The sequence below is a fragment of the Anser cygnoides genome, chromosome 5, assembly GCF_040182565.1.
Source record: "Anser cygnoides isolate HZ-2024a breed goose chromosome 5, Taihu_goose_T2T_genome, whole genome shotgun sequence".
Taxonomy (NCBI): Eukaryota; Metazoa; Chordata; class Aves; order Anseriformes; family Anatidae; genus Anser; species Anser cygnoides.
The window spans coordinates 15,377,550-15,402,815 of record NC_089877.1 but is presented as its reverse complement, the minus strand read 5'-3'; the positions used below and the strand labels follow the sequence as shown (position 1 = coordinate 15,402,815).

The 25,266-nt window shown below is 36.9% G+C and overlaps 1 protein-coding gene across 15 annotated transcripts in view; it reads right to left on the bottom strand.

The window, feature by feature from the left end:
- Positions 1 to 25,266, bottom strand: part of LRRC4C (leucine rich repeat containing 4C) — a 741,859-nt gene that overhangs the window by 174,100 nt on the left and 542,493 nt on the right. The window contains exon 1 of one of the 15 annotated variants that reach the window (XM_048045821.2): positions 15,332 to 15,629. The exons of the other annotated variants lie outside the window; for them this stretch is intronic. The gene's annotated coding sequence lies outside the window, so the exon portion shown is untranslated. Of the gene's footprint in view, positions 1 to 15,331; positions 15,630 to 25,266 lie in introns of those variants that run through there. 15 annotated transcript variants of the gene reach the window in all.

Here is a 25,266-nt window from a genome sequence, read left to right as displayed (position 1 = left end):
TTAGATAATAGATTTTTGATTTGCTTACTGTACTTATTCCAGATCTTTCTTCTATGCCAAGAATTTAATAAAATGCAGTTGGTTGTCACTAAGAAAATATCTTAATCACAAGGAATTTACAAAAGCCCATAGCAACATTGGGCCTCAGCAGGTTAAAATTAAGCATTAAATTTAATTTATATTAAGATAAATACATGTTGTTCTTGGAAGTTTCATCAAGTAGAGATGGAATTTGACAACTAAGGATGTGACGAGGAAATACATTTTTGAATAATTTTTAATATGCATAATATTTTCTTTTTGGTGTTACTGACTTTTTACATCGAAAACAGTTGCATTTATTTTGGTCCTTAAATCTTCTTTACATTTACAAGTTAATACTTTAAAATGTATCAGACAGAAACAGAAATGTATAACATTTACAAATAATAATCAAAACTTGCTGGTGTAGAACTGTAGCCTGTAGGACAATAGCCTGTTCCACTGTAGAGTTCAGCTACAATGAAAGATTTTACTTTGATACAAATTCTAATGAACACAAATGTGCTGACCTGCCAAAGCACTCCATCATGAGTCAGTCTTTATCCTTTACAGTTTACTGAAGATGTGGTTGTTTGTACCTGTATAGAGTGGCAAAGCTCTTATCCAGCTTTTTTCGTCTTGTCACTTGACCACTCAATTCTTCCGTCCTGATCTGGACTCTGCTAACCTTGATCTTACATCTATTAAATATGGATGTTCTTCGAATCTCACTTTCACAGCTTTTACTTTTGCTCACCTTTCCATATTACCTCTACTCATTTACACAACATCAAATTTCCTTTTCTCACATTAGAACACCTACGAACACCTAAAGATCTTTCAACATCCACTTCTTTTTTTTTTTTTTTTTTTTTTGGTGTACTTCCCTGATTTCTCTCCCCCCAGTGATGTTAACTTTGCACATTCAAGTTTCCCATAAATAATTTCCAGAGCATGAGAGAGATCTTTTCCATTTAAAATCCATTTATAACCTGCCTCATCCATAGTCCTGACAGACTACTATCAAGTTATTAGCACCTGTTACCATCAAGGCCACTGCTACTGGTAATTTACAGATTCCTGTATGTCACTACTGTAACTTCAACCCTTTGCTTCTGTCCTTGTTTTCCTGTTAAGTCGCTTCTTATGTTTTACGTAAATCTCGGACTTACATTTCTTTTGGGTACCATCACTGTCTATCCGGTACCTAGTACAACGAAGCTTTTTTTCCACCTGAATCTTCAATACTTCAATCATCAATACTTCAGCAAAATGAGTAATAATGATGCTCCTAAATCCAAGCTGGTGACGGATGGCTGCCTAATTCCAGATCATACTCAGGCCCTCATGAAGGTGCCTGAACTCCAATTATGACCGTTATCACAGAAGCCAAGAACATGCAGCACTCTCAGGTCAGAGGACATAACATGCAACGATTCTGTCTGACCACCAGCACTACAATACTGCAAACTTCAGAATAACAGCTCAAGGCTGGTCAATGAAGAAATTTTAGAATTAATACACACCTTACGCTACCACTTAGTCATTATTCCAGAGAGAAATGTTATTATGCCTTAGTTTGTCATTAAAGTAGCTGAATCCTGGCAGAGTGATCAGTGGCATCAAACCCGGGACCATATTGTAGATCTTCCTTCAGGGCTAGCCTACATCTCTTGTTTACAAAGATGGATTTTTTTGTTTGTTGGCTGGTTTTTTTTTTGTAGTTTTTCCTACTGCAAAATTTATCCAAGTATAATTGAAGGACTTTGGTGTGTGTTTGAGCATGATTTCCACACGTCCAACAATTTCGTAGCCAAAACCCCTAATAGGCTTCTAGACATTCTGGAGACATCTGCTGTATATGTCGATATCTACCTCACAATTGATTCATAATGAATGCAATGTGAATTTGAAACATACAATATTATACTTATTTCTGTAAGGAAACTCCCAAACAATATTAAGAATACGCTTTTTAACAACCTGTACCGGCTAAAAGCCATCCAGCAGTGAACAAAGATATTAGGTGCCAAAGTACACAATAGTGAAGTTGTTTTTCTGCATCCACTGACACAGGCCACGTATCATAAATTCTGCTGAAACAGATACGGAAAGACTCTTTTGACTGGAAACAACACATCAGAAGTTCCTTCCATAGAATACAAATATCAGAGACAGAAATAAAGGATTATGCCATTCAATCCATCTCCCCAAGAACACACACTGTTCTTATGGGTTATTTTTAAAAGTGTTTTGTTCAGATGCAAGTTTACATATTTCTGTTATAGCAAGATATTGGCAGAGAGAAACTAAATCAAAGATTCAGGTTGAAAAGGACAGCTTAATAACACAAAGTTGTAGACACATTTTTCTCTACTCCTTTCAGCAGTGTTTGGCCAAACTCCCATTGATCTCCCAGTTATTATTAGATAAAACATTCATCTGCCTTTTCACCACTCCTATAGCCACAGGCATCATGTTAAATAAGCTGCAATTGAACATGACATTTCATGTCAAGCTCAGCACTGCTAATGCAATTGCGATTGTCTCCAGAACAACCTGTAGCATGACCTCCTCTCTGATGTATGAGCTATATCTCTCTCTTTCTACACTATTCAATATTCCTAGCCCAAACAGGTTACTTGGCTAATATGGAATATCTTTGTTTACTCCATCCCATCTCCAAAGCAGGCTGTTAGTGCTCTTTCCTCAACACTGCTTTCTCTTCCTCTATTTGACAGAAATAGACCCACATCTGAAAAGTCCCACGTAAGAATAAAACTGATAATTTTTCCTGGGTTCAATGAGTTGGTTTTGGTTTTGTTTAATTTCTGAGGAAGAATAAAGAAAATTTATGCCCTTCCCCATGAAAGCTTCAAAAATCAAGAGCACAGTGTTGTCTGGCAATAGCACTGAGGTTTCAGACAGGAGGTGCAGTGCAGGGGAAAACAAGTGGAAGACTTCACTGAATTGCAAGAGCCCTGTGATTTCTGTTTCACAAGAACACACAAATAAAACTCTCTGAAAATGCATTCTGTGACAAAGAAAGATATATTTGTATCGAATTATGATCTTTCTAACCTACAGCACTGCAGATGGTAACAAGGGGAAAGTGCTAAGCACACTGTTGGAGTACAGTCACAGAAGAGCTGCTTTTAGGTTACTAAGTTTACTCAGAGTTCAGCAGCCTTGAATATCAGTGTTCTGGAACATTTTTTTCCCCCTATTTATAGACCTGCAGTAATGATGGAGAAACCCACTAGAGATCATGAAAAATGAGACTGTGACTTTGAAGAGAGAGAGTAGAATCCTATTACTCCTATTTCCAAGAAAGAATTGCAGGAGAGAAAAAAAGGAAGGACAACTTGAAATTTTTACAAACCGTCCACAGAAGGATGAGGTGGACGTCCACGCAGGTAACATAATAAGTCAGTAATGCTGTTTTTTCATAGTTCTATAAAAGGTGAAAACATCTCTAGGCCCATCAACTTGGCTTGCTGTTACAAGGATAAATCACCTTAATTGTATCTGTAATGGGGACATGGTAATATTCGGGGTGTCTGATTGCCATTTCTTCATATAAGAAACTCTTAGATGGTTCTATTGAAATGAATATAAAAATGTCAATGAATCTCAGTAATTACCATTGTAAATAGTCCTTTGTATGATTTTATGTTATTCTGGGGATAGAAAACCTAGTAAACATACTACACAGACATGAAATACTGCAAATGAATTGCTAGAAATATCTCGTCAATAGAACATACTCTCAGAAACCTAATGAAACTTAATTTTCACTTACAGATAGCAGAAAACAAGTAGCCAGCACCTTCATAGAATCACAGAATATCCCAAGTTGGAAGGGACCCACAAGGATTGTCAAGTCCAGCTCCTGGGTCCCTTCTATGATACTGCACCTTCAATGATAACTCAGACCTTTATACGTCTACAGACCTTTACACAGTAAATCCACAGAATATTTCCAGGATTTCCACCCTATTTAAATACCATTTGGGGACTAACCTCTGATTTATCCCTACGCTGTCCCTTGGAATAAAAAAGATTTCACCTTGTGCTCTAAGAGTTTCTGAAATTCCATGGAACACCATACAGAAATTAGGTGAATGCATTAATTCCACCAAGGACAAAACCTTACTCTTTTGTAACTGTTTCGGTGTTTTATATTGTCACTATTCACCACTGAGGGCTTTACACAGACAATTGATAGCTACAACAAAATCACAGAATGAATAGGATGTTGTTTATCCCATTGAAGGCTAAAACTCAGCTTGAAGGGATAATGCATGGAGATTGAAACTTCTTTTTTTTCCCCCCTTCTTATCATTTTCAGCAATGTTGGATGAATAAACTTGAAGAAACAGGAAAAGAAATAACTTTTCCTAATTATGACGGCATACTGGAAGCCAAATCTCTGACAGAATGCCTCTCACCAAATGCACCATAAAGAAACCTACAAGGACAAATTTGGCCTTTGATGCAACGGAAAGTAATCATGGATATGACTGATATGGCTTAATGGAGTCTAGTTTTTATCCTGGGGAAAAGGTAAAAATTCTTAGAAGTCTGAATCTGAAATAACACATGAAAGTCATGGTAATCAATGACACACCAAAGCTTACATCACTGCTTACCAAGGAATCAAATGGGAAGCTTGACATTCAGTAACTTTGATTAAGAGGAACTCTGAGCTTTGTGAAAGCAAGGGACACCTTGTCCTCTTATTTGTGTTTTCTGTTTTTACCAGCATCTTTCTTGTTTCTTCAATTTAAGCCAACGTTTATTCCCTAAGAAGCTCACTTCTTTTAAACATTCTGTTTTGCCCTTAGTCACGACAAGCTATTGAATATACTCATTGGATAATTCGGTCCAGCTCAGTAAACCAGAGAATATTCCTGAAGGCCACTGGTTTGAAGTTATTATTTTCCCACTTTCCCAATTCTTTGTTTATTCTGTGGCTCACAATCTTTTTCTTAAGTTTTTCTGTTTTTAAAAGAACTTACACTTTTATAAAACCCTTTGCCCACGGTCTTTCTATCTTTATTGCTAAATTTACAGACTGTAATCACATGAATTCTAAATTTGGAGCTTTTAATAATGGCTTCAAAGTGCTTTATAGCATTATTTTCTTTACAAGTTAACAAATTGAATTATTTTGAATAGAAGCTTTCTGTATTAAAATGTTTCAGAACTGTTTAAGTAGATGATTACTACATAATTTTAGTAATGCATATAGAAAAAATAAGTAAAACGTTATGTACAACTTAAGTCATAGCATTTTTATTATTATTATTATTATTACTTTGTATACTAAATAAATAGAAACTATGCTGAGCAGCCTGATGAAGAAAAACAATGTTAAAATCCAGGTATCTATTTAACTGTAGCAAGGAGAGATTATGTTGTACAGGCAGATCTGTTACCCAGTAAAATACAAGTGTTGTTCTTGTTGTTTTTGTTTTTAAGTAAAGCTAAGATGACTAAAAAAGATTTAAAAAAATGTCCTTGAGTTAAGATTGTCCTTGTATATCAGCTTCTTGAAAGAAAAACTTTGAAAATGGCAGGGTGGAAGAGCTTGTTAATAGTCTGTCAGCATTTTCTTTACAATGGTAATTCTATCAAGAGACTCTACACAGGTAGGTTTAGACTAGATTTTTTCTCCCCCCTCAACCATATTCTTATACTTAACACTGTATTCAGTCAAAAAGTCAATGCAAATGTAAAGGTGATGCCACCAGAGCACTGATTCCTGCATATTTCCTGGTAAAGGCCAGCAACTGACAAATTCTTTCTAGTACCAAGACAATTGTGGGAAAGGAGAAAATATTAAAGCCTTCTTCTAGCCACCACCTATTATTATTTTCCCTATATGGCAGCTTTTAGCCACTGCCCCAGGACTCTGCCCTCTCTAGCTGAGGGGACACCTACCTCCGAAGGTATAGATTTCTAATGTGTACACAAAAATACAGAGTCAGATTCTCATCTGACCTAAACTACTATAGTTTCATATAAGTTAATAATTTTGATACACTTCCACTAAGGGTCACGAATTTATGTTTCTTCAAACTATTTCATGAAATGTTTTCCAAACAAATATGAAAAAAAAAATCCTAGATAAATCTTAGAAGCAGAATAAGGGTAAAATAGGTGTCAAGACACTACAAACCTGTTTGTTCTTAACTTTCCACAAAAAAAAAAAGGGGGGGAGGGGAGGCAAAAAAACAGGAAGAAGAAAAAAGAAGGCAATAAAAATATTCAAAAATATATTTAAAACCAATGTCACCATTGAAAAACATCATTAGTGTGGGAAATAATGGATTAGATACTTTTTAGTATTATGAAATTAGTTACAGTTCCTGATATACTTTCAGGTATCAGAAGTGAGGAATGTGCATTAACCATGCATAGGGCTTTTTTATATATTGAAAGAGAAATATTACTAAGTCATGTTAGGCAGTAAATAAATAATACAGCAGTGCATAACTGTGCTACATGTAATTTCTATATGTTAGCATGTGAAGAATCTGTTTTTTCAGCCAATGCACTGGAACTTAGCAACAGGAAACCATGATACCTGCCAAAATTGTTAGGCTGCAAAAAGATCTCTTCAGAAATTATTTTTCAGTAGGCTCAACATTACAGCCATCCCCACCCCCATGAGAGATGGAGAAAATGAGATGTCAGAAATCAACAGAGCCAATATAGATTTGATGCAGCACCTGACAGCAGTTATGTTAATAGCACTTCCTTGTTCTACTGTCCAAAAAAAAAAATAAAAAAAAAAAACCTCTGTCAAAGTTCCTGATGCAACTGGGACACCATCTCACTACAGTCATCTCATCTTCAGATGAAAACCTGACAAAAAATCGGTGTTAAAGAAAATGGGGAGTTAAGCTTTCCAATTTACCAAGGAGTTCAATTCTCCAGGAATCTATGAACCAAACTTAAGTCAGAGCAAACATTAGTTTGTTGCAACTTCTTTGAGCCAATTGGACATATGATGTTCTATTAAAATTTCAGAACAGCTGATCACAAGGCGTTTAAGGAGGCTTGATCCCAGTTCCCATTCTGTTTCACTGAGCATTAAACATTGTATTTCTATTCTCCTAAAAACATTCTACCCAGATAAGTTTTGTATTTCATCAAAGATATTTTAAGCCAACATCAAAAGATGAACAGACAAAGAAAATAATTCTACTTACTTCAAAGCCTTTCTGCTTAAATGCCATAATTGAACGTCAAATTTGTTGGGGAATTATTTCTGCTTACCTCAAACACTTATATGAGCAATTTTAGCCAGGAAGCAGAAATATATTGCTATGGGGTCAATCAACACACTAATGTCTCCATTATATTAAATATAGGAAGTGAACACAGACTCTTTCAGAGAAAATTAACATTCTCCTACTAGATAGCAAGAAAGCTAATACGCATGTTGCCAGCTAAATTAATATACTTTTTTTTTTTTTTCAATTGTGAGTTTTGTTATGTAATTCCTCTGATGGTTAAAAAGGCTGATGTCAATTCATGTTAAGAGAAGGAAAGAGGATGGTCATGAGAAGAGCTGGGTAATTTATATTTATTTTATTTTTCAAGTCAGTATTCATTTGGGAGGAGAGAAGGGGTGAATTCATAAAGAAGTCAGCTGTTAATTGTTATTTGAAACGAAATACATTTGAAAACTATAGGTATTATTTACACTCAGATTTTAAATACTTTTTGAAATTTTCTATAGAAATTTCTCTATATTTAAGTTCCAAAAAAGATAAGAAACTACCAGAAAACAAAGCACATAAAGGTTAGTCAAGCTGACCATGTGGTTCTTATTTTGCTTTTCACTTTGCCAGGTAGACCGAATCAGAAGTACTGGGTTGCTCTGATCTGCACATTTTTTATTATTATTTTATAAACACTATAGGCACACCAATTTTTCTATTTTAATGAGGAAAGTTGCTTTATCTTTCTGCACTGGGCAGAAATACTGTAGCACCTGGGCAGAGGAATTCTGTTCTTATTTTAGCCTTTTTTGACATTGTGAATATTGAGAATATTTGCTTGCATTTTGTTTATTTAAAATTTATTAGAAAATTAAGTCTGATAATATAGTATGCTTGCACATTTCCTAAGGTTATGGCTAGAAATTGCAGACCCTTTTACTGTCCGAATCTCCCACAAAAACACCGTTGGGTGCACTTGGAATACACAAGAACCCACAGAATGGAAAAGCTATCTTTCACAAGAGCAGATCAAAGGTCAGAAATACTTCAAAGGTGACTTCATTCCCACTAAGTAAGATTTGCCAGGGTCTGGTATCTGTGAGGAAGACAAAGATGAACAATGAAGGAAGCCTGGAAGAGCGTCTATGGAAAGTTGGTCTTTGTTTAAGAAGCATTATTATTCTCCAGGAAAGCAGAAGAATAAACCATAACCACCACACGTAATGTCTAAAATCAGCTTTTCTAGATCTAGATTTAACAAAGGTGACTGTGATAATATCCTGACATTAATACAATATCTCACATTAAAGAGATCCAGCATGCTTTTCACAGTTGATCTATACGGGACTAACTTCCACCACTGAATGAAAATACTATTACAATATCACAACATCATACCACAGAAAGTTGACAAATATCTCACCAACCCTGTAAAGCTTGTTGTGGGGAGGCACTATGTCCTGGTTTCAGCTGGAACAGAGTTAGCACCGCAACAGCTACTAGGAAGAAAGCTGTATTTTGGACTGAGCAGAACGCTGCTGCTAACACACCGCTGTTTCTGAGCAGAGCAGTGCTCACACAGGGCCAAGGACTTCTCAGCTTCTTGCACTGCCCTGCCAGCGAGGAGGCTGGGGGTGCACAAGGAGCTGTGAAAGGACAGAACCAGGACAGCTGGCCCACACTAGCTGAAGGGATGTCCCACACCACGTGGCGTTGTGCTGAACATGAAACTGAGGGGAGTTGAACAGGAGGGTTTCAGCACATAGAGGTACATAGGGTCCTGACTTCACACACACTTAAGAGACCCACTGCTGTGCGTTCTTACCATGTTCTTCAACTTCTATTTTTCCAAATACATGCAGGTATTTAGGAGTAATTTTATTAACTTAATGTGAAAACATCACTGAGATAGACATGGCTAGACTGAATGAGTGACATTGAAGAACACTGACAAGAGGAAAGTATACCTTCTGAATAAAGGAACGTGAGGCTTACACGACAAATGTATCTTAGTTTTGAAGTCAGGAATTTTAAAAAAATCTAAACAGATGATCTAAAGAAATTAATTTAAGCCAATTAATATCTAAACTATTTAACCTAACTACCCAGTGTACAGTATCTATCCAAAGGCTGCATGCAGTTTATTACTTGGAGACCCCAAGAACAACTAAGTGAAATAATTCTGCATGATGAACCAATTCCCTACATGGCTGCTGAACCCACGAATGAAACGAAAGGGAAAAATAAAGGCCTCACAATTCTAAGTCACCCCTTTGCACACTTTTCTCAGTTTTGCCTCATCAACTGTCCTATTGTAGTGATTTTTTTTAAAATGTTATTTTGTTGGCTTTGACCAGCCAATAGGATAGTTCATTTAATGCAATTAGAAAAGAAACCAAACACTTCTGTATTTATTCGCTTGAATTAGATTGAAGTGGTTTAATTTTTGTTGTTTTTTTTGTTTGTTTGTTTTTCCCTCAACTCAGTATATTTATAAACCAATACTAATCCTGCCCAGAAATGGTCTCTGACAGTTCCCGATGCTTTATTTGGTGAAGGATCAGATGCAAAAGGCCATTGTCTCAGTAGACAATTCAGATTTCATTAGTGAAAAGGACAGGCATGTACGAATATCTGTCCTTACATAAACTCAGTAAACTGCACGAAATTATGCTTTATGTTGGGAGCACTAACTTTCCAAATCCACAGGGACTCGATTACAAAAATACCAGAGATCTTCTGGGTCCCCTTGGAGAGTGTTTTCTGTTTACATTTCATTTTCTCTGTGCCAGAGGCACAAGACAGTTGCAGGGAAAAACAGCAGCTCTGCCATCCCACACGTCTTTGCAATCAGCCTTATCATTGATTTAGCCATAATTTCCTTGTAAACTTCTTCAGAAATCATTTATCCATTTTGGCAAGCATGCCTTAAGTGTAACATATAAAACCTGAATACACAAGAGCATTTTAATTCTAAAACCAATGCAAAAGTTTTCTCCTTACACTACTAATTACATATGTCAGAAATGCACACAGTTAAGCTACTGCTGAACCGAGCTGACTTGCAAGAAGCTTTGATGACAACACAAACCACAGAAGTGTTTCAGTAAGTTCAATGACACCATCAGAACTGCATGGTGGCAGGGGCTTTATGCTTTCCCTAGGTGTTACACACTTTATTTGCAAACTAGGATAATCTGAGTGCCACGCAGATCTTTGCATTGGACTCACGTGAATATTTAGGTGAAACTGGTCAATAAAGATCTCTTTGCTACCAAAGAGAATAAATATTCACATGAAGCTGGTCAATAAAGATCTCTTTGGTAGCAATTCTGAAAAATTTCATCTGCATCAGACCACAATATTCTCCCTGAGTACTAATGAAATCAGTAACAGGTGCACAAGCTAAATCATTTTGATATAAGAGAAGATTCTGGGTGTATGAATCTTATACTGAAAGGCAGGGCCACATAGAGCTATTTATATTAATTTTAACTAAGTCAGTCACATGAGAAAAAGGAAAACATAAGAAATGCTTCAGAAAAACACTGAGCAAGAAATACAAATATTAGTTTCCCTTTGGATGAAAAAATTAAAAAACAAACAAACAAAAAACAACAGTTAAAAGAGTAAAACCTGTTATTTCTCCTCAGTGTAAACAAATTATACTGAAGCTAAAACAAAATCACTGACCATGCATGCAAATAAGTCTCCCAGGCTGGCCAGTGCTTCAAATGAATCCATTGATAACTTTTATGGAGTCCATCACACTTTTGCATGCACTTCTAAGTTTATATATTGTTATTTTATATTCTTAAAAAAGCTACCATTATTTTCCATATGGTATTTTATTTTGTGTTCTGCATTGCACAAGCTCGTCTTATAAGACTGAATTAATCTGTCACAATATAGTTCTTTTTTCAGTCTGTTTTCCTTTCACTTTAATAAAAAAATTAAAAATCCTCTTTTACGTCATTTATTCTTATCAATATAAGGTGACTTTTTAAAAAATATGCACCTAAAGAAGTAATTAGGTACTGCTTTCCTGTGATTTTTCTATGATAAAATTATCAAATCCTACTGGAAAATTAGAGAACCCAAAAAAACTAAATAGAGGATACTATAAAAGCACATATATACAGACCTTTTAGGAATGTATTTGCAGATAAAAGCTGTATTGACATGACTTTTGGTGATGCTTAACCATTGTAAACTGAGTATTCAGCACCCCAAATTCAGTTTTCTAGAAGCAGCTCGTCTCAGTGCACAACAGAGGAACTCAAAGCCTTTTAGTGGAGTTACTCAACATCTTTCACATGAGAGCAAAATGAGGTCCCAGTGCTTAAGACAAAGGACAGTTAAACTTCTCATGGGAGATACAGCCTTTTTTCTGCAGAGACTATTGGATTCCAAATAGTGAGCTGAGCATATAAAAGAGCCAGCAACTCCAGAATTACATAAATATTGTGCCATCTTTTGAAGCACTGAAATCCAGTGTGTAATCTACCTTCAGCAGATGTTGTCTCATCTTCAAATTGTTTCCATCAGAGAATTGTTGTGGGTGGATGGGCTCTATAGATATGCAAATACCCCTTTGAGTGTGTGAGTATATAAAAGTGAGTGTATACACACATTTTATTATAAAAATTTATACACACACAGACAAATAAAGGTTTCCTCAGTTCCTAGTTCCAAAGTTTTAGTTTCTGTACCTCTAAACTGGTAATATAAACACCTGCTTTGAAAGAAGTTCTTCAGCTTGGTTATTTGTGGAATATTTGAAATATGTCATGTGAGGTGACAAATAACCTTCATTGTTAACCTTCATCAATAGCTCAATTAATTGTAATTGCTTATTTAACTTCATGACTTCTTAATAGGACACATTCTGGTTTTGGTTTTGCTTTTTTTTTTGTGTAAGAAAGCACTGGAATAAGCAGGCATGGTTACCCATGGATGTTTATTCTTGTGATCTTTTCTTTTACCTCTTAGTTTAGGTTTCTCAGTAATTATGACAGACATTTTTAGTTAAACATACAGGCTGACTTAGAAACCCAGTTTACTTAGAAAATATTAAGCAAGAGAACCTGTAGGCATGAGAATGACCTGAAATCGACCTCTTACCATATATGTATGTGTCACTGTATCGTAACTAAAATAAAGATCCATGCTTTTTCAGCTCTACTTCAAGGACGCATTAAATTGCTCTCCAAGTAACGTGAATCGTAGTGCATGTGCACAAAAATACATGCATATTCTTTTGCAGTCCTGGAGATGTCTGAATGTCTCACACCTACAGTTCTGTCAGTATCCTGTATCACATCACCCAGGATAGATATATAAAGCTAGTAAGAAGACTAAAGAAAAAAAAAAAGACATTAGGAGCATTGCCTGAGGCAGTGCATTTACTAACTCAAGCTTTTTGATTATTCATTGAACTGGTTCACCTTTCATGGTTGATTTGGTCAGATAACTACCTATGGCAAATATTATTTAAAAAAGTAGGAAAAATATTTGTGCTTTTCTGGAGATGAATAGTCAAAACACCTACTGTGTTGCCTATCAACAGACACGTAAACACAGCTATATTTGCAAGCAGTCAGCTTCTATCCACCCCCAGGTCACAGTCTACACATACAGTTTGCACACTTGCTGCAAACAAGATCTGAGCTATATCCCTGGAGGACAGTAACTGTCTGTTCTCCACCTGAGTGAAGGAGCCTGTCCCCACCAACCACATGAAATTGAAAGCCTAAAATTGTGTGGGTTTTTTTGTTTGTTTTTGCAGAGATGCTATTTTTTTGGTAGCTGTTCTGTAGGTATTTCTAAAGCTGTCCAGAGAAAGTAAATTCTGTCCTTACTTCCAGTATTTTTCCTTCTCTTCTTTCATACTGATAATTGCTTTTTTCATCTCTCAGCCACTCAAGACCATAGTATCACCATTTCATCTTTGTTCTCCTGCCCTAATCTCACATATTTTATAGGCTCCAGCTACTTGTTCCACTGCAACAGCTTTAAACTTTATCCTATTTTCTCTTCCTTGCACTTCAATCTACAGTATTCCATTTGAATAATATATCATTATACATTAAACTAACGCCCCTGCTACTCAGGCACATTTACATTACTTATCCTTTCTGAAAATCTGTACAGGTGGTATTTTTCATTAGTTCCAGAACTGAATCTGATCTATGGCTATATCTTCTATTTTTGCAGTACTTGCTTGATACAGTATCTAAATAATAGATTATTGCTTCTGCTAGGTAAGGTGTTGGTTCAACAATTTTCCTTAATTGTAATGATTCTGATGGAGTGCCATGTTCTTGGTTGAAGAGCCAGACAGGTGGGGGGGGAGGGGAGACTCATAAAAAACAAAGTGATACATTAAAAGGGGCTCCAGTAGCGTCAGATGCTCTTAACTGGCTTAGATTATACACTTAATGTATACGTTTAGATCCCCCCAAAATTACAATGTGTTAAACTATGCATACATTTGAAGTGCAACACAAGTCCCGATGTGGAAACACTTTTTACTTTCACAGATGACAGATTAAACAGTTGTTTTTTTAATGTGGAGAATAGGCAAATGGGAAGCACATAAATTAGGTGACTATTTTTCATGATGAAAACCATGTCTCTGTGGCAGTGAGATACACCATTACCTGGGTACTTCACAAGGGCACTAATCACTCTGTACACATCTGCTGTCAGTAAAGGATGTAAGACATTCTTCCTATTTATTTCACTTCATGTATTCATCAAAAATCCACAGACTGTAACATCCACTCTTTTGCTAATAAGATTCAGACCCTGCTGATAGGAGTTGACATTTCCTTTTCCACAACTAATTTCTATACTGGTAAGTAAGCGAAAGAAAGATAGTTCTGAAATTTCTAACCCTCAACCCCACGTTCCTTCTGGAAAAGGTGCCATCTGAACAACATGGATTACTCTTGTATTCAGTTCAAGTGCTGATGATCTTAACTTTTTTTATATAACTGCAAAAATATAATATAGGATATGCTACGGAAACAACATGTGATGTGATCAGTAATACACTTTTAATGCTGGATATTTAAAGTGATTTCACATTTATAGTTGTCAATGCTAATGTCATTCTCTGAGGAGAAAACAGACACTGGCACTAAGCCATGGGTTGTTTCTTCATTTGCTTTTTTTTCCTCTCTTACTTTTCATTTTAGATGCACAACAGGTGCTTGTGGGAAAACCACTATACTAACCTTATCACACTCACCATGATAAAATGCTAAGAGGCAACGCAGGGAGGAGAATGACAAAATTCATTCGCATAGTTTGCACTGCAGTTTTTATTTAGTTTATGAAGAAAGGCCTGTGAGGCTTACAAAACTGTCAAAAACTGTAAGCATAAAGGACTGTTTGGTATTTCTTAGAGTACTAAGTAAAGGTCCTTTGGATTCTGAGCTAAAGCCAAACTAACAAAGTCAGTCTTCACAGCCTTGAGAGTTATCTTTGGAGGGGAAGAGTGGTGTGAGTAAACCACACTAACTTAAAAGGAGTTTCAGTCACTTCATTAAAAGAAATAACTCATTTGGCTAATGCTGAATGGACTGCCCAAATCCTATTTCCAGACTGCATTCAACTGCAGCCACACAAGACTCCTGTTGTAAATTCTAAGATAAATATACACACAAAAACATAATATATTTTGCCATTTGGCAGAAATTCCCAAGCACTTACAAAAAGCTCTTGGTTACCACTAACTCCTTCGAGATTTATACACCTGACATGTAAAAGTACTATGTCCATATAATATATGCATGAAATAGTTTAGTGTTCTCTGCTACCTTGGTTGATGCTAGTATCTTGTTTCAATATATACTCAGAAGAGTTTTCTAGAATGTTTGTGGTTTGCTCATTAAATTACATAAATACTTTCTAAATCAGATTAATGTGCATACTACCCAGATCAGACAGCTTCCTTGACTCACTAAAAATAACTATTCATTAAAGCAGAAAGAGTAAAACAACTCCAGAAGGAATGACTGAGGAAAAACCTTTGCCAAAAACAAACAAAAACTGTTAAGGGTGTTTACCTTGGACGCAGAAGGCTGTATTACAGCACCCAGGGTGCTGTGAAGCCCAGGCGGCAGCAGCTCCCTGTCAGCCCAGCCCCAGCCAGCAGCAGCACCCTGGTCAGCCGGCACCCATCCTGTGTCCCCAGTGGGAGCAGGGTGGGCCAGGATCAGGGCTGCAGGTTCAGCTGGGAGCCCAGACTGGGAGACAAGCCCATGTTGATAAGGCAGGGCCAGCGAGAGTAGCCGGGTCAAACACAGCCCATAGCCAGGCAGAGAGGCCCAGCTGCGCGGCAGCAGTTGCTAGAGCCCAGGTGGGCCTAGCACAAGGGCCTGGGCCCAAAGCAGCTGCCATGGGATGGGGCAGGCCCTGCCCAGGCCTCACCACAGCGCTGCTGGGGAACCTCGCCCCAAGGCCACTGCGTAAGGGGGCAGCTCTCGGCTGCACTGGCTCTGGGCCCCCCAGAGTAAAACACCCAGAGGGGTAAGCACCTGGGGCCAAGCACTAGATACCTTCCAGCCTGTGCACGTATTGTGCTATTTAGCCTACTCTGGGATAGAGTTTTCCTTTCTCTACATGCTCCACTCGCTCCTCACACAAATATTTTTAAAAACCCTGAAGAGAAAACTCAAACTTTCAAAAAGTGCTTTGGGATATTATGCTATTCAAGGTAAAGTAAATACATCAAGAGAGAACACTGCCTTCCACCCTGATCCCTGGGTGGAAGGGATAACTAGTAACTAGTCATGAGGGATAACGGCCAATCTACCACTGAAGACCAGAATACCTTTATCCATCAATAAAAGATCTTCAGACACACACATTATCTTTGCACCTGGTAATAACAAAATATATGAATCAATATACAGGTGGGGATGCAGAAGGCAATCCTAGGAGTTGATCTGCAGCCCTTGAGTCCAACTTACAAATAACATTTTATTATTTTCTCTTAAGAATATTTAAAGCCATGAAGATGGAAAATTTATTCCTAATGGGGAAAGTCAGCTCCTGAAAATGAGTTTTAACTTCAGTTCACGTAAGGAATTAATAGAGAGAGAAAAAAAAAAAAAAAAAAAAAGGTACAAATCCCTCATCAGTTCCATTTGATCAGAGAAAAAGCCCTTCTATGCATTCACACACATAACTTTTTCTTCTTTCCTGCCCCAAACTCCCCAAGATAAGTTTTCCAGACTTGTTGTTAGAAACATGGTGGCTTTAATTTGTCACACAGTCTTTTTTTATATATGAAGTTATCTTAGGAACATGCTGTTTACCCTAGCAAAATGTTATAACTGAAAGGAAGTCTTTCCTCTGCAGTAGGTGTTAAATAACCATATAACTGCATTTCCTCACATGCTGAAATTTTCACATTGAAAACTACTAACTTATGAAAACAACCAAATATATGCACAATTAAAAAGAAAATAATACTTTTTTTTTTTTTTAATTATTTCTCCCAGCATTAGACTTATGGATTTCAACATACTGTTGTAGTCCTGACAGTTCTCACTTTCAAAAGAGTAATTGAAGAACCCTTTTAGGAAATTAAATAAGGTTTCATGGTCCTGAATTTTTACCCTCACACAGACCATTAGACTCACCTTCCTCCTTTTCAGTTTGATGCTGTCAACATAGATACCAGCTAGACAGTCATGGATTTTGTCACAATTATAAAATGATGGTCTGTCTATACATAATTCTCTTCTCTTGCATGTGCAAAATCATGAGCTGCCTTACTGTGTGTACTGTTAAGTAGCTTACCCGAATCTGTCATAGTGGCAAAAAGAATACTAAGCAAAAAGATAACACAAAATTAAAATAAATAAGTGGACATAGCCAGGAAAAGCTTTTCATGTACAATTAACTGAGTCACCCCAACTACAACACCAATGAGATGAGGCAGCCATGAGCTGGAAAATATGAACACCCTTCTAGCCAGTGTTACTGTTGGTCTCCTGGGTGGCTCCCAAGAACATCAGGTGCTCTGCTCCTAAACAGTGGCCAACATCTATTCCTAAATCTTTGGGGTTAGCTATAGCCAGGGTTGGGTGAGGCTGGCAGTCTGATCTGCCCACAGTGATGCTGTGCTACACCTTTCCAACAGTTTCAGTTATTGTTCTCTCAGTTGTTGTCCATAGCTATGGTCATGGTTCATTACCCTCAGGTCTTGTTTGCATTGCCTTACCATACTTAGTCTGTTTGTTTTAGCTCCTGACCAAGGCACAGATGCATTGCATGTCACTTGGCATATTAGATTTACAGTAATAAAATTTGTAGTAATAAAGAATGAAGTTTTCAAACAGTAATCATTTGATATTTTAGTACAAGCTGCTTTCTTTCACTTTGCCATATAGGCTACTGGTATTTGTTTCCATTTTTACTCCAACACAAGAAAAGTTATTTTTCATCAATTTTGTGCAAGCTAGATTTCATGTTTGTTGTAGTAAAAGAGCCCAGTAGCACTTTTGGACATGATCCATAAGTCCTTGAAGGCTGCTTCCAAGGCAGAAACCAGAGTAATCTAGTAACTATGACTCAGAGCAACCTGCACACTCAATACAACTTCCAGACCACCAGAGGACAGTTCTTTATAGATACAACACTTTAAATAATTTCAAGTTATTATGGTCAAGTGAGTTTAAATACTGACTGGGCTTACTACTGTCAGAAACATCGAACAAATTCTTCCACATCCCCAGTGAGAGGTAAACCAAAATGCTAAGCTATATAGAATGTAACCTGGACACAAAGGAAAGAATGACAATTTTCTGGTAAGAGGTTAATCTGGAAATTCACTAGGCAGCAGGTCACAACACAGCACGAAACCTACAAAACTATTTTTTTATTCAGATTTGGCATCAGATGCTGAGCTAGAGGCTCAACTTGAAAGTTACTCTGCATATTCTATTGCTTCTTCATACTATATAGCACACCAGCTTTCTTAAATGATGCCCAAACTTCTAACATATGCATTAACATTTTGCACTTAGTGAGGACATTAACACTTACCACATTTTAACATTCATTTTGTTTGGAAAATGTTTGATTGCATTATTATTCCAGCTGTCTCCTTTCCTTGTACATATCCCCAGAGTATTATTACACAAAGGCAGATGAAGTAAAATGAAGTGACACAGAACTGGCTGTTAGCTCTCTACTAGCAACATATTTCATTGCTCCACTGATACAGAAGTTAAGTGCCCTTTGGTGCAGCTGTCAGGTAGATCTAAAGCTCGTGTTAAAATATCTAATGTGTCTTTGGAGATAAGCACTTAGGGAGGCAGAAAGCTTGTTACCAAGTGGAAACATCTTTTAGAGACATTTCTGTATACAATATGCTTTTCAACTAAGTAATCAAACTCTACTTCACAAAACTTTCTTCTGTTTCAAATACATTTCAAAAGCCTAGTCTAGATCCGTCCTTCATTCTGGCAACTCATTTTGAAAGAATTTTTATTGTTACCAAAATATTTTGTTGAGGGCTCTTTTTCCACTTTGTTCATCTGAAGCAGCTTTTTGCACTAACTGAAAACCTATTTTTTTTTTTCCACCTGAGATTTGTAGAATTTTCTTTTTGGATGTAAGAGACAATGAAAAGTTGATGATTAAAAACAAAATCTGCAAAAAGCAAGCATACATGCATTATCTAATCTCCTTATTTATCCAAAAAAAAAAAAAAAAAAAGATTCACAACATGGACTATAAACCAAGAAGGTAAGTAGTTCTGTAGATTAGAATCTAGAGCTGTACGTCCCAAAATGTCCCACATCATTTTACAACTCATGTTCTAATCTTAACATTATCATTTGTCTTCTGCCAATATTGCCTAAGGGAACATTCCAGTTACTAAAAATAAATATAATAAACAAAAGTGTAATAAACTGAGAAAATTGCACCCTTGAACTTTGGAATTTTATACCCTACAACCATGTAGTCAACAATTTCACCTAATACATGGTGTAATATACTTTGATCAGCTTACAGTACCTGCACTCTAAAACAGTGCAAGCATGATACCATTCTGATGAGCAAAACAATATTTGGGTGATGAAATAGCAAATAAATGATTTTGCTTTGCTTGTCTGAACCACTTTCAGATGCGTAGTTTCTCTTAGTTATTGAATTTATTCATTCGAATGCAGGTCAATATCTTCACTGCATAGCCTTTAGCTTCCAACAAAACCTCTTCCTGATTGTGTCATTGAGCACTTTTAGATTGTGTCACTTAGGTATTGGCTGTATTGGAAGTGCTTCAGAAGAATTTTAAGACAAAATATTTGAAAGAGAAAAAGGAGGAACAAGATTCCTTGTCCTGCTCCTCCCTCTAAAAACATTTTAAAAGTCAAAACATACTGAACTAACATATCATGTAGTCTGAAGAACATCACTATTTCCACCCTTTCAACTACAGGATACATCATGACCTAGAATTTAGTGGTATCACAATCTTTAAGCTATCCTTCTAAACCTTCTGTTATGTTCAACGCTATCTCCAGTACACCAAATTAGAAAGCATCTTCAACAATAACCTCACTCACAAGAGTCTTATTCTTTTGTAAAGATAACTCTTCAAAAAACTCATATACATGAGTTCTAGACAGGTTTGAAAGGTACTGGTCCGAACAAGTCGAGACAGCAGCAGCATGCCAGCCAGAATAATTATCGCACAACTGAAGAATTTTATGCTTTTCTGTCATTTTAGGAAGATATACATCTTTAACACATATGTTAACACAGATACCATAAATACTATATCATAAATATACCCAACAGATATATTTTAAGTTAAAGACTGCTTTTCTACTACCAGAAAATTTGTAGCTGACAATCACTGTGATAGTCAAGGACTACAACAGCCATTACCAAGAACAATGCCCTGTATTCTTCAACAATATGCTGTATTGTTTATTAGAAACCCTGTACCAGGAACAAAGAGGTTTTGACTAAGCTGACAGTAATATACCACTCTTCCAATAGAAAGTCCTGCCTACAAAAGTCCCAAACCGATCCTGCGTGGGCTTCCAACTGGCACCAGCTCTTCAAGTACTGTTCCAGTATGGGTTCCCACAGAATGGACCACAGGGTCCATCCATCATGAGCTGCAGCTCCTGTGGGGACTCTCCCTGGGCTACAGCCTCCTCCAGGCCACATCCGCCTGCTCCACTATGGTCTCCTCCACGGGCTGCAGCATGGAGATCTGCTCTGCTGTGGTACTCATAGGCCACACGGAAACTTCTGCTCTGCTGCCTGGAGCACCTCCTGCCCTCCTTCTGCACTGATCTTGGAGTCTGCAGGTCTGTTGCTCACTCCTTGCTCTCCCAGCTGTGGTGGTACAGCATTTCTTTCCCTTTCTTAAATCTGCTCTCACAGAGGCACAAACAACATCACTTACTGGCTTGGCTCTGGCCAGCGGCAGGTCCCTTTTGGAGCTGGCCAAAACTGGCTCTTATGGGACAGCTTCTGGATTCTCTCACAGAGGCTACCCTTGCAGCTCCCCACTACCAAAACTTTGCCGTGTAAACCCAATACACAGACTCAACACGTAGAACAGGATCAACACAAAAGATAGACCAAAAGCATGACACAGCAAGCAATGATCTGTCTTTACTCCATATTTAACCCTTTCTCCAGTACCTGCAATTTGTCTCCCACTGGTGATCCAGTGGTCACAAAAACTACATGAAAGTTCTCCACAAAACATGTCACTATTTTTAATGGAAAGGATATATTGAAAGACAAGTCAGCTATGAACTTTGATTTGCAGTCCACTTTCCAAAGGTAGAATCTGAGTTCTGCTTTGTTTTCAACCAAATTCTAAGCTTGCTAACAGAGCCCCACTTAATTTTTCTGCTACTTAAAAAATAAATAAATAAATAAATAAAATAAAATAAAATAATAATTAAAAAAAACACTTGATAGGCCTCTCCCACTCCTTTTTTTGGTGACATACAATGCAAGAGAAGATTGCATTTAAATGTAACGAATAGATTCATAATATTCTAAGGAGGCCCCAGAAAGATGCTTGTGTTTTAAACTCTGTGCTTTGCTGGTCTACATACAACCTTTGGGTCACAGAGCATAATGAGCTAGACTGAACTAGCAACCAACATTCCTATGATGTAGGTCAGACAAGGACTAAAAGCCCAGGGCTGAACTTAAATGGAGATCCAGGTCCAATGGGCAGGGATTTAGGGGGTGGATGCCCCAGGTGAGGACCATTAGGGCTATTAGTGTACTGAAGACCCCGACATGGATATTCTTAGCTACCTGCACATTTGGGAAAACTACTTGTGTTTATTTAAACTGTAATCATTTACCTGCTTCCCAGTGTACCTCATTGGAGTTAGTCACGATAGACCTTCTGATTTGGAGGTAACCTAATAATCAGCAGTAATTCCACAGATGTTTTGCCATTGAAAGATAGATACTCCAGACTAGGCTACCTGACTGGGAGATCTCCCTGGAGTTTCTTGAAACAGCAGTGAAGATATAAATACTCTTGTACTTATCTATACCACTCACAGAAGAACACAATCAGGGCAACATTCAATTAAATCCAAAAGTTGTTTTTTTTTTAAGCAATTTTGTATTTTTTTATTAAAAAGAACCTTTAATCTATAGCCACAGCTGTGCAAAGATAGCACAGAAAACAGGAGCTTAGTAGAATTCAGATAAGCATTAAACTTAATAGGCTTAATGCGAACATGTGAAATAGGATAATTTTTGAGAGATATAAATCCTTAAGCTATAAAGCATACACCAACCAGGAAATGACAAAAGCTAAAAAGTCCATTCCATTGTGATCTGCTTTTTGGAATAGACATCAGAGATCAGCATGGTATCTTGATCAAAGGTTTGATCCAGCGTGAATTCTTGTATTTTTTTACTTTTGTTTTGCCTTTACTTACATATAAGCCATCAAGACAACTTCTGACCTAAAAATATATGTATAGATCTTTGATTTTCATCGTTAGCCAGAAATTAGTTCATCTTATTTATCTACCTACTTCCCTGCATCTCTGTATATTAAAATATTTTATAGAAAACAGAGAGTGCGTAAAAGTTTTTGATTTCTAAGCTCATGCAGGAAGTGTAACAGGACACAGACAGTTCTGTGCATACACAAAACATTATGGCAATTAAAGATGAAGTCTGAGCCTTGGAAATAAGAATTCTTGGTTTCTAGTTGAAGCAGAGCCATTACATAAGCGGGATAAATCTCCTTTACTAGTTCTAATTGCTTATCCCAGGATTTCTCTAAACATTTTGTGAACCTAATCAAGCTTCACAGCACTCTCTCTGAAATAAATTTAAAAAATATATAATTAAAAAAAAAAAAAGACATTTTTAGCCTCACTTGGTAGATGGATAAACTGAAGCACTGTAAAGTGAAGATGCTTGTGAAAGACAACTAGTCGGATATGTTTCACAGTCATGATTTATCTTGGACTTAGGATACCCTGGATCCAAGTTTCTGCTCAGCATAGGTACCTAAGCCAAATACTAAAAAATCAGTAATAGTTCCCATCATGCGTGCCAGGTACTAGTGAGCACAGTGAGCACTTCTATTGTTTCTGCAACATAATAAGTATTGTTTGCATTATGTCAGAACAGAAACAATTTATGCTTAAACCTGAAATGCACAAGTGAGGTATTTTATCCTGTGTACCATCTGTGAAGTCCCACATAGTAAGCAAATACTCAGAGTATGTCTAAGAAATACCCACAGAATTAAGGTCAAAAGAAAATGCAATTATATTCACTTGTTTCATGCTAAAGTTTGTCCAGAAGAGGAGCTTTGTCTCTTTACTAATCTTTACTTAGCATGTAGGAGTTTTGCGTCGGTGCCTCTTCTTCCTCCTGTCTTCAGAGAAACCAAAGAGCCCTCTTTATTGTAAAATGAACAACTTATTCCCAGTATATTCTGTTTTCATACTGGTGGGCTCTTATAGTTCCTCTCTCTCACTGTCATCATAACTATGGTTACTCTCCAGGTAGTGCTTATACAGAAACCCTTAAGTTTAGATGCATAACTTGGTTGCTGTTCCAAGGCTCAGTGCTTTCTTTTTGGGGTTCTAGAGTTCAGCCTATGTCTTATTTCCTCATTCATGCAACAGTGTTAATAATACTTTTCTAGTTTACAGTATAATGCATACTTTAAGGATTGTGAGGGATACAGATAGCAGAAAAAATAGGGCAGACAACTAAGTCAGGATTTGATTAGGATTCAACAAAGCACATGTAGACTCATAGTGATCAACTTTCAACTATTATCTTACTCTCCCCCTTTCTGCCAATGAAAGGCTTATCCTTTTTCAACAAGAGGGTCAAGATCAGGGAATTATGAAGTGCTCAAGCTTAAGAAGCTACCACATGCCTGGATGCGGCTACAAAGTGCCATAAAAAAGTCTTGATCCTTGGTTGACCTCAACATCAGCTTGCATGGTTAGCCTTTTAATCAGCTCCTTGACTCATTTCATAATCCAGACCCTTGCAAAAATACCACTCATCCTTTCCTGGCATGACTCCTATAAACTGTTGAAATAGATAGTTCTGAAGAACTTGCACTGGATTTTATTTATCTTTCCATACTTGGAGTTAAGCTTTCTCAAAGCTGGCCTCATAACTATAAGAAAAAAAAAATCTATGTTTTTGCAGCACCTTTGCACAAAGGGCCCCTTAATGGCCTGCCAGCCTCCACACTGACAGTCTTATTTGCATAAGTAAAGAAGCAGGAGGTGAAAGCACACAAATGGGTGAATATTAATTAATGTTTGAAGGGCTGGGGAAAAAAAGCAATTTGAAAATTTTCAACCCCATTTTTCAAACAACCTTGCCTTATTTACATTACCATTTAATGTTAGCAGACAGAATGTACTAAATGCATAAGGAGCTACAAGCTTTACATTAACTATTTCTTGAAAGGTATGCACAGAGGGACATACAGCTAAGACTACTTCAGTTCAGCTCCTCCAGACACTGGCAGAGGGGAAAAGTCATTACTTACATGGTAGAAAACTGTTATAACTGCAAAACTATGTTATTTGATATTACTGGTAGCTGGAGATTCCAACACAAACTCACCAAGAAATAGAACTGTAATTCTATTACTGAAAATCTGATTTGATTCTTGATTAGATAGCACAAATGTAGCTAAAAATAGTAAAGGCTAAGATGTCAGTGTAAAGTCTTAGACTCCATGGTTTCTGAAGTGCAAACATGTACAGTATCCTATCTTTACGACAAACAATTACCATTACCATGAAGGCTCTTTCTCACTCCCAGATTAAGCACAGCAGCTGTAATGTTGAATGTACTCCATACATTATCTCAGAATACAGCTACTTCAGGATCAGGTGCATCCAAACATTACCTCTACTTTAGTTCTGAAACCTGGAATATGTACTCTTGAACACAGATACCATGTTATTGTATTTATTATGCTAAGAAGGTGGTGGCATTTTCTCCACCAAGTCAGTACATGTGCTGAATGACTACATTAATTATGTCCATATACAGCATCTACTGTGCACTAGCATCTACTGTGTATGCACTAGATGTTGGCACACAAATATTCTGCTGATATTACTACATTCTGGTACAGATTTATTATAAGCCTTCATCAAATACCCGCTTATACTTCAGTATGAAAAGGGCAGCTAGCTTTTGCATGATTTGAAGATGTTGGCAATATAATAAGTACGATGAAAGAACAGCCTTGAAATGAGAAGATACTTTTCATTATTTTCACTATTTTCATTTCTTTTGGGGTAGGGAGAATGTTGCCTAAAATGTATTACTGGATTAAAAAATAAAAATAAAAAAATTATGCCACTGATAAGCAATTGGATGCTATTTTATTCAGTCACATTAACAACTCACTGGATCCTTTCACACATAGATAAGTCTTAAATTCTATTAATTTTGCTGTGAATTCATTCACAGTATGCCTGGT